Consider the following 16,518-nt stretch of genomic DNA (forward strand, 5'->3'; position numbering starts at 1 on the left):
TCATTAAACAACTTTTGGTTAATGATTTCTCATTTAGCCATATGGGGTTACGATGATTTGATACCATGTTGGTATCTAGACTAATTCTAATTCTACATACAGATAGCGTCATGGCATAGGCCTTTGGGAATACAATATCACTCACTGCAGCAATGTTGAAATGATTTCAATGACTAATTCATACATTTGGTAATTGGATATTAATCTTATGATGCAGAAATAATGCAATTCTACACCTTTATGAAATGTGTTCATACTTTTATGACCTTTTCACATCAAACATCACAAGCTATGTTCACAATCCTCCATCATTCCAGAAATTTTTCAAAAGAAAGTTGGAAGACTCTGACACAAAGTTGACACCATATCAATCATTAGGCATGCATTCTGTTGAACCGCGGTCCATTAGATTTAATAATCATGGTGAGACATGACGGAAGTTATTTGATTACATACAATGTACGGTTACCATCACAGCTTCCACTTTTGAATTACAGCAGAGTGTTTTGCCTGCGTAATATCATAATAAGTTGTACAGAACTGGTTTATATGCACAAATTGGGGCTGGGCTATGGCTGGCAAGACTGATATTCCAATCATTAGGGCAATTCAACTACACTAAATGTACCTTAATTGTTGCATTATTGTTGCGGTGCAAATGTACATTTGGGATGTACATGTAATTGGACACATTCTACTTTCAAGCCAAGAAAAATCTGTGCCTAAATTCAGGGCAGTACATGCATGTCATCGTCATCACTGAAGTGATAGCTGTTTCGTGATTGGTCCTGAATAGGTCACATGGAGAGTTGACGTTTCAGGATTGGTCCTGAACAGGTCACATGGAGTATTTATGCTTGACGATTGGTCCTGAACAAGCCTATGGGATATTAACTGTAATGAAGTATCTTGGATTTAGTTATTGCGTTTTACTAAAGAATAAGAGTTCACTAAAAGAACTAGTGCACTGTAAGGTCATCTCATAACATAAAAGCAGTCACCTGTACATAATTGAGGTCATTAAGATAATTCTGGAAATGATGGTCACCCATTACATTCATCAAATAACTTGAGGCTGCATTAATTATTACACTTCACTTATCTTGGAATCAAACATCGTAACAATTTGATGTATTTTTTCCCAATGAAGTAAGCATATTGTCACCAACCACATCATAATGAGAGTTATGCAAGACAGAAAGACAATCTCCTAGGCATGCTATTACAGCAGCTTGATGTGTCCAAAGCCATGATGAGAACAACCTTCTACGGAATGAATTTCAATTAAATTCATGGTTGAGGAGGTCATTTTAATCAGGGCATGTGCTGTAAAAAGAGCCAGTGTAATGACTTATTGAACAAAGAAGAATTTTACAAGGTGAATTTTCTACCTACACATTTATTTACCATTTCCCATGTATATATACAGTCATATCCTTAAGTGATCCTCCTCTGTTTGGCAATTTTTCATACAGCTAGTCCATTTGACCTGGCAAGTATATTATGAAAATCCGAACTCTTATATATTGCCATAGTTTTAGGTATGAACACCAAGATTACTTGTCAGGCAGAAGAACCTCATGTTACCATGGATAATATGAGGGAAAAGAAAGTAGGTAATCAAAAACTGGGATTTTGTATCATGTTCCTTTAATATCGTAATACATCTGAATAAAAATCATAATTATAACTACAACAATAAAATGGAAAGTGAATGGCCCGAATAAATTCAGCTCAAAAGGTTTCCAACAATTTTGCATCTGTTCACGAAGCATCATCGAAATTTTTATTTATACAAATGCATCATTAATATTCATGTTTACCAAAACCTAATTAGCTCTCCACATTAGCTCACACAATCTCTATATCAAATTTCATTTCAAACAAGCCAAGTTTTTAAAGATATTGATGATACAGACAGACAGACAGACAGACAGACAGACAGACAGACAGACACTTGGCACATCTTCAGCTCCCCTTAGGGAGCTAGCAAAATACAGAAAGAAATACATTTCTTACCCATAATTCAAATCTTCACTAAGCAGGCAAGAAAAATATTACATCCTACTATGTCTGTGCCTTAGGACTGGTATGTTATCAACCCTGACTTGGGCAAATTATCATCCAATCGTCATCAGCAAATGTCCACATCAGGGTATAAATACAGATATAACTGTAAGTCCTGATATTTCTCCTGCAATCGGGACAGACAGTTTGACAGCTAGCTCTATCTATATCCATGCAATTCAAGCTATGCATGACAAAAATACAATTCGTACATGATGTGTATGCTTTGAAGCATGCCTTGCATGTCTGATTTCTATCTTAATTTTCCCCCATTCGTCTTGCTTGGGTACATTTGTGATCATTTAGGTAGAAAGTTTACATCATGCTCATCTGTTTTTTACTGAGGTGAATGTAAATGAAGTTAGATACTCAGAAAATAACGTCAATTGCAAATCGCTGAACCTATGAGGGAGTGCCCCCCCCCCCCCCCCCCCAATGCATTTCTTGGGAGACAAGTATATCAAAACTTAAAGAACTATCCAGTATAACTAAAGGTTATTTAGCATAGTTGACTCTACCCAAACTATACATTGTATAGTCTTATCTTGCTTACTGTAAGTTGCTATGGCCATTTGCATCATTGCTATAAAGGACTTTTGATATCAAAGGAGAACCCCACTCCTGGGTCACAGTTCTGGAGAGTCATTCAATGATTCCACATCACATAATCTTCGCACGGTTGGCAGTTGCCAAGAAACATCGAATGTACACTCTTTTCACTTCTAGTTCTACATTTATTGTTCTTTCAACAACATTGCCTCATACTTTGCAGGTCTTAGCAGACATGAATATTTATTAGATGCACACTGAATATTCAGACTATTTATCTGAAGGAAATACATGTATGGCTTTAAAACTTAAAAGTCATGAACATTTGTGGATTCAGAATGTAATTTCCTTATCCCATTATTCTGACCAAATAACTCTTTTCTGTTGTCTTGGTTACATGTTAATAATTGTTATGAGACCCCCAAACTATGGGGAATGTACATGTAATACAAAGTTTTCCGCAAGTCACGAGGAATGTGCTTAAGAAGCTCACTTTGTAATTATGATGTATCGGTCGCATGAAACATACAACATGTCATATGTGAAGGAACCTGACACGTTCAGCCATGTTGGATGTGAAGTATCCCCCAGAATGCACTGCTCTGAGACAAAGATCCAATGAGGAAATCTTTGGATTAAATTTCCCCCGACTCTCATCTGAGGGTCTAGTAGTATAGCCCTAAGAGGTGAGAGTCTGGATAACCAAGACTAACTTTTCTGTGTATCCGTTTTTATAATTGACATTTGACATTAACTCACTGATCACATACTATAAACATGAGCTCTATATTTAAATGACAGCTTAATTTTTTTATGCTTCAAAGGTCAAAGGTAAATTTGACCCGAAGTGACAGCTCTCTTCATGCATATCTGATAAACTTGTTAGAAGAAGCATTTAAAATTACTACCTAAGTCAAATGACAACTATTCTAATTATATCATATTTCTAATCAAGCCTGGTAGATCAGGTCAATTGAATACATCTTGCCAGTTCTGATATGTGTTTAACTCTGATGCCCAAATTGTGCCAAATATGTCATGTCAAATTTCAACCAGTATACTTTGTTATTTTGATCATTTCAGTAAAGTTAACAGTTAATATCTTAACAACATTCTCTACTTACATGATCATTCCAGACTCCTTTTGCCAAACCTTATTCCGACTGGGATTTATGGATGGAAATATCTGGGTGTTTAGAGCAGCTTTTTAAAATAGGGATTCTAGCAAGCAAATTATAAATATATATATACTTGTATTTTTTCTTCCATGTCAATGGAATTCAAATGCCACTGAGAATGTAAGTCACTTTTGACATGTATTTTATTGTTCTTTTAACTCTTCAATTTGAACAGCAAACAATTTGTTCATATACAAATGAAAAGTTCATGCTCAAAAATATGATTAAAGACATCATAATACTTACTCAGACATTGTATAAAATATAGATTTTTTACCAAAAAAAATGACTGCAGCATATACTAAGTGCAATACATAGGTTGCAAAATAGTGATGTGTACAAGCCCCCAAAAAACGGGGGGGGGGGGGGGGGGGATCTAGTTACAGTTACTGGGATTTAAACGTTTTTGATAAACTGCTGCGAAAGCTACATGTACAGATGTTACCTACAATTGCGACTATCATGATTACTCAACCCAATTACAATGTAAGTAATTTCACTGCATCATGTAACACAGATGACAACCATAAATAATTCATTTAATTGTAATCGAATTATAACTTATTTGATATCAGAAGTAATTTGTGACGTTGAAAACCATAATGTATTGTGTGAATGTGAAATTGAAAATATTGTAAGTAATTTTATATGATTAGTATTAGTAATGGTAAACAGTTCCCATCGGTGCAGCAGATCTGTGGCCATTGCTCTCGGTTTTCCATCCACCCCAAAAAAGGAAATTTGATGGCATTTCTGTCAGGAAGCCCTGCACAGTTCAGTACTTAAAAGATGTGGGTTTGATAGCTCTACATGATGTTTATGAGGATTAGTCTGGATCTGACAGATTTTCTATGTTATTTTAGTTTTACAATATGTATATGAAGAAGAATTTAATACTTGATTCTACCTTACTACAACATACTTAATCATCGCTAGTAACTGGGTGATCTGAAGTACCTAATTTAGGCAAGCTCTTGCTGGTGACTTTGCTCGCTCATCAATATTCATTCTATCTTGCACACTCAAATTGGTAACGGTTGGCGGCATCCAAGAGAGATGGTTGCCAATTTCCAGACTTGGTTGGGGTCTGACCACTGCTAATCAGCACTAGCAGAGCCCTGCACATTGAAAATTGATGATGTGTGTGTTGATACTTGCAGTCCTTAGAATACACAGAAACTCTTATCAAGTATCGACACACACATCACCAATTAAAAAATTTCTTACCCAATCTCCAACATAGATGTCGGCTAATCGTTCATTGTTATTTTACCTCGGTCTTTTTTCTTGCATCGACCTTCGTGATACATGTTTACATTTTCGTAAGGAGGCGGCCATCAAGACAAAAATGTAAACATGTATCACAAAGGTCAATTCAGCAAAAATACTGAGGTAAAATAACAATGAACGATTAGCCATCTACATCGGATTTTAATCAGATTGATTTCTTACCACACCTTAAGAAGTCTTCTTAAGGTATGGTAAGAAATACGGTCACTTTTTGGCCTAACGGCCAAGGCTGCAAAATCAATTGAGATTGAGGCACATATGTACACAACAATGTGCATGATTACACATACGTACATCATACATGTGCCAGGTTTGGTTGAAATTGAGTTGGGAAGGTCAGAAATACGGCTGTCAACAAATGGGTGTATTGACAGAAACACAAATTTGTACACACAGACAGGCCGGATGAGTATTAATTTCTATAGCCCCTACCAGCCTGTCTCCTAATAATAATATGTCAACATACTGTATATGAATTATACAAATTCCACAAAAAATGTTACTTAACTGTATTTATTTCATCTATATTCACTATGACAGCAAAACTAACAAGTGGCATAGTTCATAGTCTGATAACAATGTCTTGCGGATTAATAGCTTTACTGTCTGTCAAAGGTCTCATACATAGATTATACTTTACATGTAGTCTGGTATGTATACTATCTGCGAGGTTTTTCAATAAGACCGCTGACATAAATATGGTTTGGAATGAGGAAAATGTACACTGTAGCAGTTATACACTAAAAATTATCTTACTTTAGAATGTTTGTTGTGTGGCCTCCTAACCTGTGACATATTTCAAAATTATTCAACTGTTTCTCTTTCATTTGGTCTGAAATAATAATGTTCAAAAACACTTTGGGGAGAGCATTTTTTCCAATATGACCTATTGAGTGACAGGCCACACATTTTAAAATCTTTATGCTTGTGTTCTGTTGGGTTTGTAATTTCCAACAGATTAAATGCATCTACAAGCATGTGGCAGCTGCTTTTTTTAAATGTATTTCATAGCTGTATTGAGCATTTATTTTTTGTGATGGTTTTTACTTTGTTAATGTATTCTTTATTCTTGTCATTATCTTGATCCAAAACATCTTCATTATGACACAACACATATTTAGTAGAAGATTAAATAACATAATTTATCAAAGCAAAAATATTGTCATGGAAACATTTCTTATGGGAACTATTTGTATCATAGCAACTGAACCTTCAAACAAATATACAATATACTATCAATTGACAATGAGACACATACATGTGAAGAAGCCATGATTATTAAATTATGCAAAGATCTCTTTGAAAACACAAAATGTACTCATATCAGAACAATTGTGGCTAGTATCAATGATAAAAATATACATGTAGTTGTAGGTAAAATTAAAACCGATAGTAGATATATTTGTGGCTGTCACAATTACTCTCTTGCTATCACATGGGTTGACACCTTTGTTTCAAGATGTCATCTCCCACAGCGACATCAACGTTACACACCTGACATGTTGTGCCAAAAATGACATGATATGTTTCTATGTCTATATGACTCAGAATGCAACTGACCAAGAAACAATATACCCATGCGACAAGCTAATTTACATCAAGCAGCTTAATTTGCTGTGTCTGATAGAGTGGGAGATGTCTGTCATCACAAGTTATAACACCCACAGGGGCAACTAGTCACTTGTGACAGTACACAGCTGATGTCCTTCTAGTCATGTAGTACTTAAAACAACATTACGTTTACCGACCTTTCTTAAGACCTAACTTCTAAGGGTCAAGTTACTTAAATACAAATGTGACAAGAGTTACATATTAAAGGAATTTGCGAGTGATACAGTGGGAAATGTCACAAATGATAGCGCCTGCATTAGGCACTGCAATGGCTACTAGTACCTTGTTACCAGTACGTAGTTTATGAGTTCAAGTCATATTGCTATGAAAAATGACATTATGTTTACAAGTCTCTCCTGAAACGTGAATTCTACAGGCCAAGATACAATGTACATGTCAGAAGGGATAAAGCCAGGCAGAAGGCAAACATTCAACAACTGAATTGGATTTATAACACTTGGCACAGCATGTTTGAAGTACAGTGACTGATATTATATTCCATCATTTGATAGAAGAACAGTTTTATAGCCATTTTACACAGTGGTTCACATTCACAAACAAATTTCAAATTCTCCTGGTACTTTCATGTACATGAACACATATACTACAAGAGCAACTTGTTGGTTGGGTGTGATACCATGGCAACAAGTGACAGCAATGGTTACACAAACGAAATGATCACACAGTGTAATGGGCAACTACAACTTATCACAGAAACTATAACATATTTGATTTCGCAATGCTGCAAGACCTAGCATATGTGTGAATGTAACATATGAATCAACCCTTTACATGTGATTAGTTGCTTTGTTAATTGCTTATTTGTCACATGTATAACTATAAGGGGTGAAATAAATAGTTCAATATAGGATAAAAAAAACTTGGGGGGGGGGGGGGTGTTGAACTATTTTAGTTCTCATCCTAAGGCCTTATTGGTTTCTGCACGGTTGTATCAAACAGAGCTGGTGAACACTACCATGAAATGGGCTGTAGCCAAGGAAAATTTATAGTTTTGATAAACTTATTAGGACATAAAATGTTGGATCCCACTGAACATCCTACATATGTACATGTATGTTACCTACTACTTACAAGTTACAGCAATAGGAAGAAATGTGGTGTTGTTCATACATTTATCGTAATGAAATTGCCAAGAACTGACTGTTTACCTCTAAATCAGTATAATCATTTGATTTATAACCCCATGGATGGATGTAACCTTATCTTTATTGTGGAATTTGATACAACTGACACCTCATAAAATGCATTCTGATAGACAACTGGCTTGTGCAACACAGGCTCATCACAGACACTTATCTATATAAACACAGTTTCTGTTTATTTTATTTAGCTGAATGTGGCTCTCTTTAACACATGTATATAATATATAATATCTATTGTCAGTAAACTGTAATATATTTCTTTTTTATCTTTGTATCTTTTATATGTTTTTCTTGTATGAATTTGGGAATGGGTGTTTTGTGGGGTGGGGGTGGGGTGGAAGAGTGGGGTGGATGAGAGCACGAGAAAAAAATGAATTAAAAAGACATGTCCTGCAAGTATACATGTATATTGTATGTACCAACATACAGTAGCACAACAGTTTCATTTTTTTGTTGTGAATGTTAAAAAAAAGGTTCACCATTTCTGAAATGATACATGTATAATTAACTACAAATTTCCATATAATTCTAGACTATTCATCTAAAAAAAACATGTTACCATGGTTACAGCTGAATTCCAATTATTGAATTAAATGACAGTAAGAATTCAACCATGGAACAATATCAATCATTACAATTTCTCTCATAACCTTTACACTTCCTCATATATAACTTAGTTTTTCAGATAACTGTCACCAATTTTCACATGACCTTTACAATTTCTCACATGGCCATTACAATTTCTCACATGACCATTACAATTTCTCACATGACCATTACAATTTCTCACATGACCTTTACAATTTCTCACATGCAGGACTGTTACAATTTCTTAAATGACCATTTCAATTTCTCACATGACCATTTCCATTTCTCACAAGACTGCTACAATTTCTCACATGACCATTTCAATTTCTCACAGGACTGTTTCAATTTCTAACAGGAGTACAACAGGACTGTTACAATTTCTCGCAGGACTGTTACAATTTCTAACAGGACTGTTACAATTTCTCACAGGACTGTTTCAATTTCTAACAAGAGTATTACAATTTCTCACATGACTAATAGTTTCTCACATGACCATTACAATTTCCCCACATATAGTTGCAAATAGCCATGTGCTAATTTAAGCAAAATAAAAATGTTTTATGCAATATATCAAATGTATGCATGCTTTATTCTTCCTATATGTTTTTCTTTAATTTGTTTTGGTTTTTCGTTGCAAGTTTTTATAAAATCTCATTTGAAATAGAACCATATATATACCAGTATACACTTATTGCCTGGTGATGAGGTCACCAGTAGACATCTATCACCACAAGTGTTCTTATTTAGCAACTCTTTCCCAGAGTCTGAAATCTGAGGGCAATAGTTTCTGCATAACAGTATGAGGGGTAATATAATGTCTACTCCCTGTAGTGCCCGAATAAGGCCAGGCAATATGACATCTACTAGTGCCTGAATAAGGCCAGGCAATATGACATCTACTAGTGCCCAAATAAGGCAAGGCAATAAGTGGTTTATAGCACATCACATTCTCAGGTACACATTCTTTCCATGGTCAAAGCAAAAAAATCCCAAATAAGACTTCCATGCTACATTAATAATGCCCACGGGAAAACAGAATGTGAATAGTGCCCTATTATGCAAATTGTAGTCGTTATGGGTCAATAGTCTATACCACATGGTATGATCTAAGCCAATCACTGAAGGCTATATGAACACAATGTGTTATTTACAACAATATTTTCCTTTTTATGTATTCAATTTGTGAAAATTTCTCCTAACCCGAGACATGATTTGCTTACACTGATTTTGCTGAAAAAGTTTAGGAACTCAGTAAAAGTGACAGGGGATAATAATCCATGGTAAAACCTAAACAGAAAATTCCATGAATCATACTATAATTTTAAGGGGTTCTCGGTACAGTACAAAGGAAAATAAGGTACCTTTTACTAACTTAAAGTCCTTGAGTTTACTGTTTTTACAGTGATTTGCAAAGGCTTAAAGATCTTTAAGTAAGAGACAATGGAAAATTTTTACATAATACCAGTAATACCATAATATTGGTGGGAAAATGTACTAAAACTATAGCATAGAACTCAAGTAGATTATACTTTCTTATCTTGTTTATCAAAAACACTGCTGCATACTTTTAACACTTTCACTCATTCTGACATTTACGTAACGAACTAAGAAAAAAAAGCAACTAAGCAGCTTATGCATTCTCTATCTTTAAATACAGACTCACTTTGTTATTTCACCTACAGTGTAGTTGTTATCTAGTTGTGCCTTACTGTACTGAATGCACACATCCTTTCCTTTCTCTCTAATAGTATACTGCTCATTAGTATGAACAGTCCAGCTAATCGACATTTACATTACAAATCTCTTTCTCCAATTATGTTAATGTGGTATTTCATTGTGGATGGGTATGCCGGATTTGTTCCATGCAAAATGCAAGGATCCAGCAACAACCCTGTCAGTCAGTCATTGAAAATATTAAAAAATCTCTGCATTTATAAACTAAAAATGAAGAATTACTTTAGACTATTGATATCATTTTGGGCTCAAATATAAATATAAAATTTTGAGCTAAAACAATAATGATAATGAAACACTGAAATTACACTGATTTAAAATCTATTTACCTCTACTAATTATGGTGATTTTTCTCATTTTAGATTAAGAAAGAAAGAAAAAGTAAAAACATGTCTTAGTTGTTCAAATATTAGACTTTAATATAACCGATAATAAATGTATTGAATCTGTGTACACACACAATTGTATTAAGGCACTGGTAAACATTCATGTTGGGTACATAATTTAGGTCGTCTGACGGATGTTGACGAAGTGTAAATGCGTCCATGATAGCTAAAATTGGTCATTCCACACACTTTGATAGTACATGTCGTCGAAACAACTCATACCGAGTCATAGAGCAATTTACGCATACAGCAATACAAGCGTGTGAAACTGTCATATACAGCCATTACGTTTGGGTTCAAACAAAAATGTTTCGCTAACACGATTGCTATCTATACTTTTATGACCTTTCAATAACTTACAGCGTGAAATTTATGGAAGGTCTGCCTGTAAAATGGCTGTGTGGCGTACTAAACGATCTCCGTTCGTTGTGTTCCTCCGTCAACGTTGGCTGTCCCATTCCCCGGTCCCATTCCATGATCCCGACAAGCATCAACACAGAGTGAGTGACAGACATGTTAAGTGCACAGTTTACCTCAGCTTGCCGTACAAATCACGATCGTTAGTCTGCCGATTCGGAAATAAAATAACTAAAAAAACCATGCCATGTTTTTAATCTATGCTTATGACAATGTATCCATGTAACACTTACCATTAGGCATACAAGTTGTTGTAGTGAAATCCCAATTTACAAGAAAAAAATCAGCTTTCTACGCACTGGCCGCTATCTGTCATCTTCGCTTACAACGCCATTTTGAATCAATGACGTCAATAGCTGATTAGCATTTCCTGATAGCAGAAACCACTGTGTCGAGGAACTGCAGGTGTGGCTAAGGTGACCAAATTCCCCGATGCAGGATCCAGGACTCAACAAGTGACAATTTTATTAGTTGTGTTTTCGAGATGGAAGGAAATTCCCATTCTTTTCAAAGTATTTGCGAGGTGTTTTCTTTTATCCCATTACCATCGATTCGCTAGCTCTGTGGTAGGGAAACTAAGGCGCCTGAGTACTCTGATTGATTGATTTAATTTAGATGACGGCTTGTTAGAAATCATGAATATAATAAAATACTTAAAAATTACTGTGTGATGAGACAATCAAACTTTTTCATGTAAGATAGCATGAAACAAAATTCACAATCTCACTAACAAATGAACTAAATGAGTACTGATTCAGAAGTAACCCATGCTTTGCAGCATATCGCTTCCGTCGTTTAAGCATTGTATCTCTCGGCTTCGACCATTTTCATTCATTCATTCATTCATTCATTCATTCATTCATTCATTCATTCATTCATTCATTCATTCATTCATTCATTCATTCATTCATTCATTCATTCATGCATTCATGCATTCATGCATTCGTCTATCTAGATCTGTCGGTCTGTTTACGAATAATAATAATTACATTTCGCTTTTTGGTGTCAATAAATATTTGCGAGCGTCACTTGTTCCCTAGACCTACACGTTTGGTATTTCGAAACAAAATTAGCCATATACGGGGAAGTAAGAAAAATACACCTCTGTTTTATGGGGGAAGGGGGTTAAATCACTTTGCAATGAGATGTTTAATGGAAATATAATATTTATAGGACCAAAAATTCGAAATCTTTCGGCCAGGGACTGGACACAAATTACAGGGCAAGGGGTTGTCAAAATTTCTGTTTTGTGAAAAAGATTGGCCTTCCCTAATACCGTGCACAAAAATCACTGATCGGCCATCTCCCTCCTCTGTCATTGGAATATCTGTAATAAAATATATCATTGCACAAAACAAACAGTGAACCCTTCCTCAAACGCATCCATGGATATCGAAAATGGCGACCCCCCAAAAAACAACAACAACAACAACAACAACAACAACAACAACAACAACAACAACAACAACAACAACAACAACAACAACAACAACCCCTAACTGTAATTTAGTCCAATCCCTCACAAATTAAAAACAAGCGTCCATGAAAAATGTATGTTTAGTATATCAAAACTGATGTCGGGTAGTGTTGCTAAATGCATCGTTGTAAACCACGGCCTCTTTTATGGCACCGTCCAATACGCGCTGGTTATTTCGAAGTTCGCGGAAGAAATAACAGCTCTAGATCAGGTTTGCGAGAATGTGCTAAATGATGAAACTTCACAATCGTTTTGGTTACACACGTGACGATCTTCGGATCGAATGCTAACTTGACCCCGCCTTTAAATCTTAAAATCCAGGAACGTCTTCTAAATATACCGGTAAATAATCTTACAACTTGTTGTAATATGAATAATATTTTACACATACCGGTATTAACCACCAACAAACTCAAGGTGCAGAAGCCTGTCAACTCCCTCATCAAAAGTTAGTGTATTCAACCTATTAAAGTTACATTGACATTGTAAATTCACAAGGTTGGTCGATGCGGGCGCTCGACTACAGACAATATACTAGTAACTGGCAACAAGTTCGAGCTCATGAGAGCGCGATATATACCACAAAAATTACAAATACTACAATTGGCTCTCTCTCTCTCTCTCTCTCTCTCTCTCTCTCTCTCTCTCTCTCTCTCTCTCTCTCTCTCTCTCTCTCTCTCTCTCTCTCTCTCTCTCTCTCTCTGAAACTGGTGTATATATTTGACCTACGGCATTTTAGTTGCTGTTTTAATATGCAAAGGGTGGTTCCCAAACGGGAAAGACAGAAATGAATTGTTCTTCCATCGCAATCCAAAACCCATATCCTTCCCCTCAACATTTTCAAATTTGAAATACAAAATACCCCCCCCCCCCCCTCACACACACACAGAGTAATCCACCGACCCCCAACCAGAGAAAAATGTCCATCCCTAAAAGTAGGGCCTATAACCATGCACGCACTTGAAGACACGTCGTGTCGTTTCGCTCTCATCGGTCTGCTGCTCAAGGCGTTGGCCAATGCGTGAGCGTGAGGGCGCCCCGACACGTCGAACCTTAAGTCTACCATTGCAGTTCGTTTGTTTAACATAGTGACGGACCACAATCGGAAATTGTATATATGTAACCGGTCTATGAAACAATTACTTCTGATACATAAATACTTATTAGGCGTGTCTATCAGTTTGGTACATTGTATAAAAGCTATGTTTTTGAAAATGTTTTGCTAGGTACAATAACTTACTCGTAATATCGTACACCCTGAACAGTATTGCATCACCTGTGGTAAACATATTTTTGTAGTAATATACAAGATAAATCAAGGTAAATTGATTTTTGGGTCAGCACCTAAAAATCGGTGCCCTTCAACGGCGACCATGATTTCAACTGTTTCTGTACTATTTATGGATAATATCGACCACTGATTAACATGTACAATGTCTAATTATTGGTATTTTAAAATTTCTAAATGAATGTATCGTGTCTGTCTGATCGAAATATGATACTCCAGTTACAACTAGTAGAGTTTTACCATGGTGACAGATTCAAAACTAAGCTGTTGTCACTACACCACCTACGGATAGCATTTACCATACCACTAATCAACATCTGCAGCGGACGGCACATGTCCATAAAAACAAAATACTATAAGGCTAGCGAAATATCCACAGAGGGCGTTCTTTGTACCCAAGCACTACCCTCCTGTACGACCCCGCACTGTTCGTTCGCATGGTTTATTCAGTCTTGTGTCTTCCTATCCGAGGTGAACAAAACAGTTTAATGTAACTCCCTCATAGCTTATTTTATGGTTTCCACGTGTTCACATATGGACAAAGCGGCATGTCCATACCCATGCAAGACACCTCTGGTTCTATATCAGCCTAGCGCGCCTGTCTGGCACATCAAGTTTTAATAGACCTATATTGCACGAACACTTTATGTGCAATTGTAATATGCTTTCAGCTCTGCTATGCTAAGGATGACGTGTAACCATGAACTTGACTCAAGGCTGTAGGCCAGCCTTACCACAGTTTGAGTATGCAACCAATTGGCGCGTCTGTGTAGAGCGCTCCTTTAGGATCCCTTCTAAATTCGCCAAAACAACTATATAACAATTTCAATAACATTAACAATTTTTCTTTGTATGTCTGAAATATTTACCTTGAGGATACTCTTATTTCGGCAATCCATCGAGATTCTGTGTCCTCGTCTTTCGAGAATTTATTGTTGCATTTTATACATCACTTATTAAGCATTTGTATCGGCGGTTAAGGGTAAAATGCGTGATGGCGTCTTCAAGTCGCCTAGAATGTCCATTCCAGAGACGTCTAGTGTCGGTTGTTTTGAAATCGCTAATTATCGACCATTTTAGGAGTCGTGCAGATATTTACCAAGTATACCGTAATATTAGTACACAGACGAGGCGGCTATAAGTATCGGCGTTTACGACAATCAATCAGTGAATGAGGAAGTCTCGTGACTCTTAAATAGCAAAAGTAATTATACATGTTAAAATCCAAGATTATAATGTGTTAGAGTATGTATGTATGTGTGTATGTATGTATGTATGTATGTATGTATGTATGTATGTATGTATGTATGTATGTATGTATGTATGTATGTATGTATGTATGTATGTATGTATGTATGTATGTATGTATGTATGTATGTATGTATGTATGTATGTATGTATGTATGTATGTATGTATGTATGTATGTATGTATGTATGTATGTATGTCTGCCTGTCTCTGTCTGTCTCTCTGTCTGTCTATGCATGGATGGGTGGATGGATGGATGGATGAATGAATACACGGACTTCTGCGCGATTGCCATTTTATTCGGCATATTACATACGCTGATAAAATAAGGCAAGTACATGACAACATACATTTAATAGTCGTTAGGGAAAACTTAGTGTAATCCCCAATACATATATCTAAATACGTGTACATATCCCAGTAACACTCCTGGTTATACATAGAGATTTAAAGGGTATTATGAAGGGATAATGTGGTTTAGTTCAGGGACATTGAGTATTTGAATTATACGGATAATGTATGAGTTTTGGGAGTTTGTTTGTGTCCCCAATTCGTTGGATGACTTGTAACTGTGTAAAACGAATGAAAACAATGAATTCTCTGATTGTATGTGTCTCTGCTTCTGAACTTAGAGTTGAAACCGACAATAGTATAGGTACTTCTGATTTCTAGAATGTGTATTGTTGAAATGTAACTGGGGTGTATCATTGAAGACAATCAACATTGACTGAAAATTACTACACATGTAAAATACCAATAAGTAAACATTTTTACATGCCAATTACGGGTTTATTTTATTTATATGAAGTATAGTAATAAATCGGGGACTGATTGTTGAGTGCGGACCCAAAATAAATTTGATTGGATATATTGCATCACATTATGTGTACAACTACACAAATATGTTTAACCACGGTTGATTCAATACTGTGTAGCGTGTGCAACACTATAAAGAAGTCATTACTAGTATATCTTACAAAAGGGATTAAAAAACGTTCCACTTGCAGCTAGCTACTGCAGCTTTTTAAAGGAACAACATTTTCTGTTCACGAATTACATAGGAAATACATGTACTCTCTATCTCTCTATTTACCTAGTCTGTGCCGTCCACCATGGTACTTATACGAGTAGAAGTTAAATAAATACAAAACAATACAAATTAATATTCGTGAGTCAACAAATGTTGCCTCAATCTCAAATTTTTAGATGTTTAGTAATGCAATGTTAAAATATGTGCTCAGAGCTATAGGATGAAACTGTATGTGTACCCCTGTTATTTATGGGAACTGAAAATAACATCATCATTATCATCATCATCATCATCATCATATCTCTCTCTCTCTCTCTCTCTCTCTCTCTCTCTCTCTCTCTCTCTCTCTCTCTCTCTCTCTCTCTCTCTCTCTCTCTCTCTCTCTCTCTCTCTCTCTCTCTCTCTCTCTCTCTCTCTCTCTCTCTCTCTCTCTCTCTCTCTCTCTCTCTCTCTCTCTCTCTCTCTCTCTCTTGCACAATTATTTAAATACAAC

The 16,518-nt window shown here is 35.9% G+C and overlaps 1 protein-coding gene across 1 annotated transcript in view; it reads right to left on the reverse strand.

The window, feature by feature from the left end:
• Positions 1-11,304, reverse strand: part of LOC144449618 (membrane-associated phosphatidylinositol transfer protein 2-like) — a 62,928-nt gene extending 51,624 nt beyond the window's left edge. Inside the window, exon 1 of the mRNA XM_078140190.1 lies at positions 11,217-11,304. The gene's annotated coding sequence lies outside the window, so the exon portion shown is untranslated. The remainder of the gene's footprint in view (positions 1-11,216) is intronic.
• Positions 11,305-16,518: the final 5,214 nt, after the last annotated feature.

The sequence above is a fragment of the Glandiceps talaboti genome, chromosome 18 (assembly GCF_964340395.1).
Source record: "Glandiceps talaboti chromosome 18, keGlaTala1.1, whole genome shotgun sequence".
Taxonomy (NCBI): Eukaryota; Metazoa; Hemichordata; class Enteropneusta; family Spengelidae; genus Glandiceps; species Glandiceps talaboti.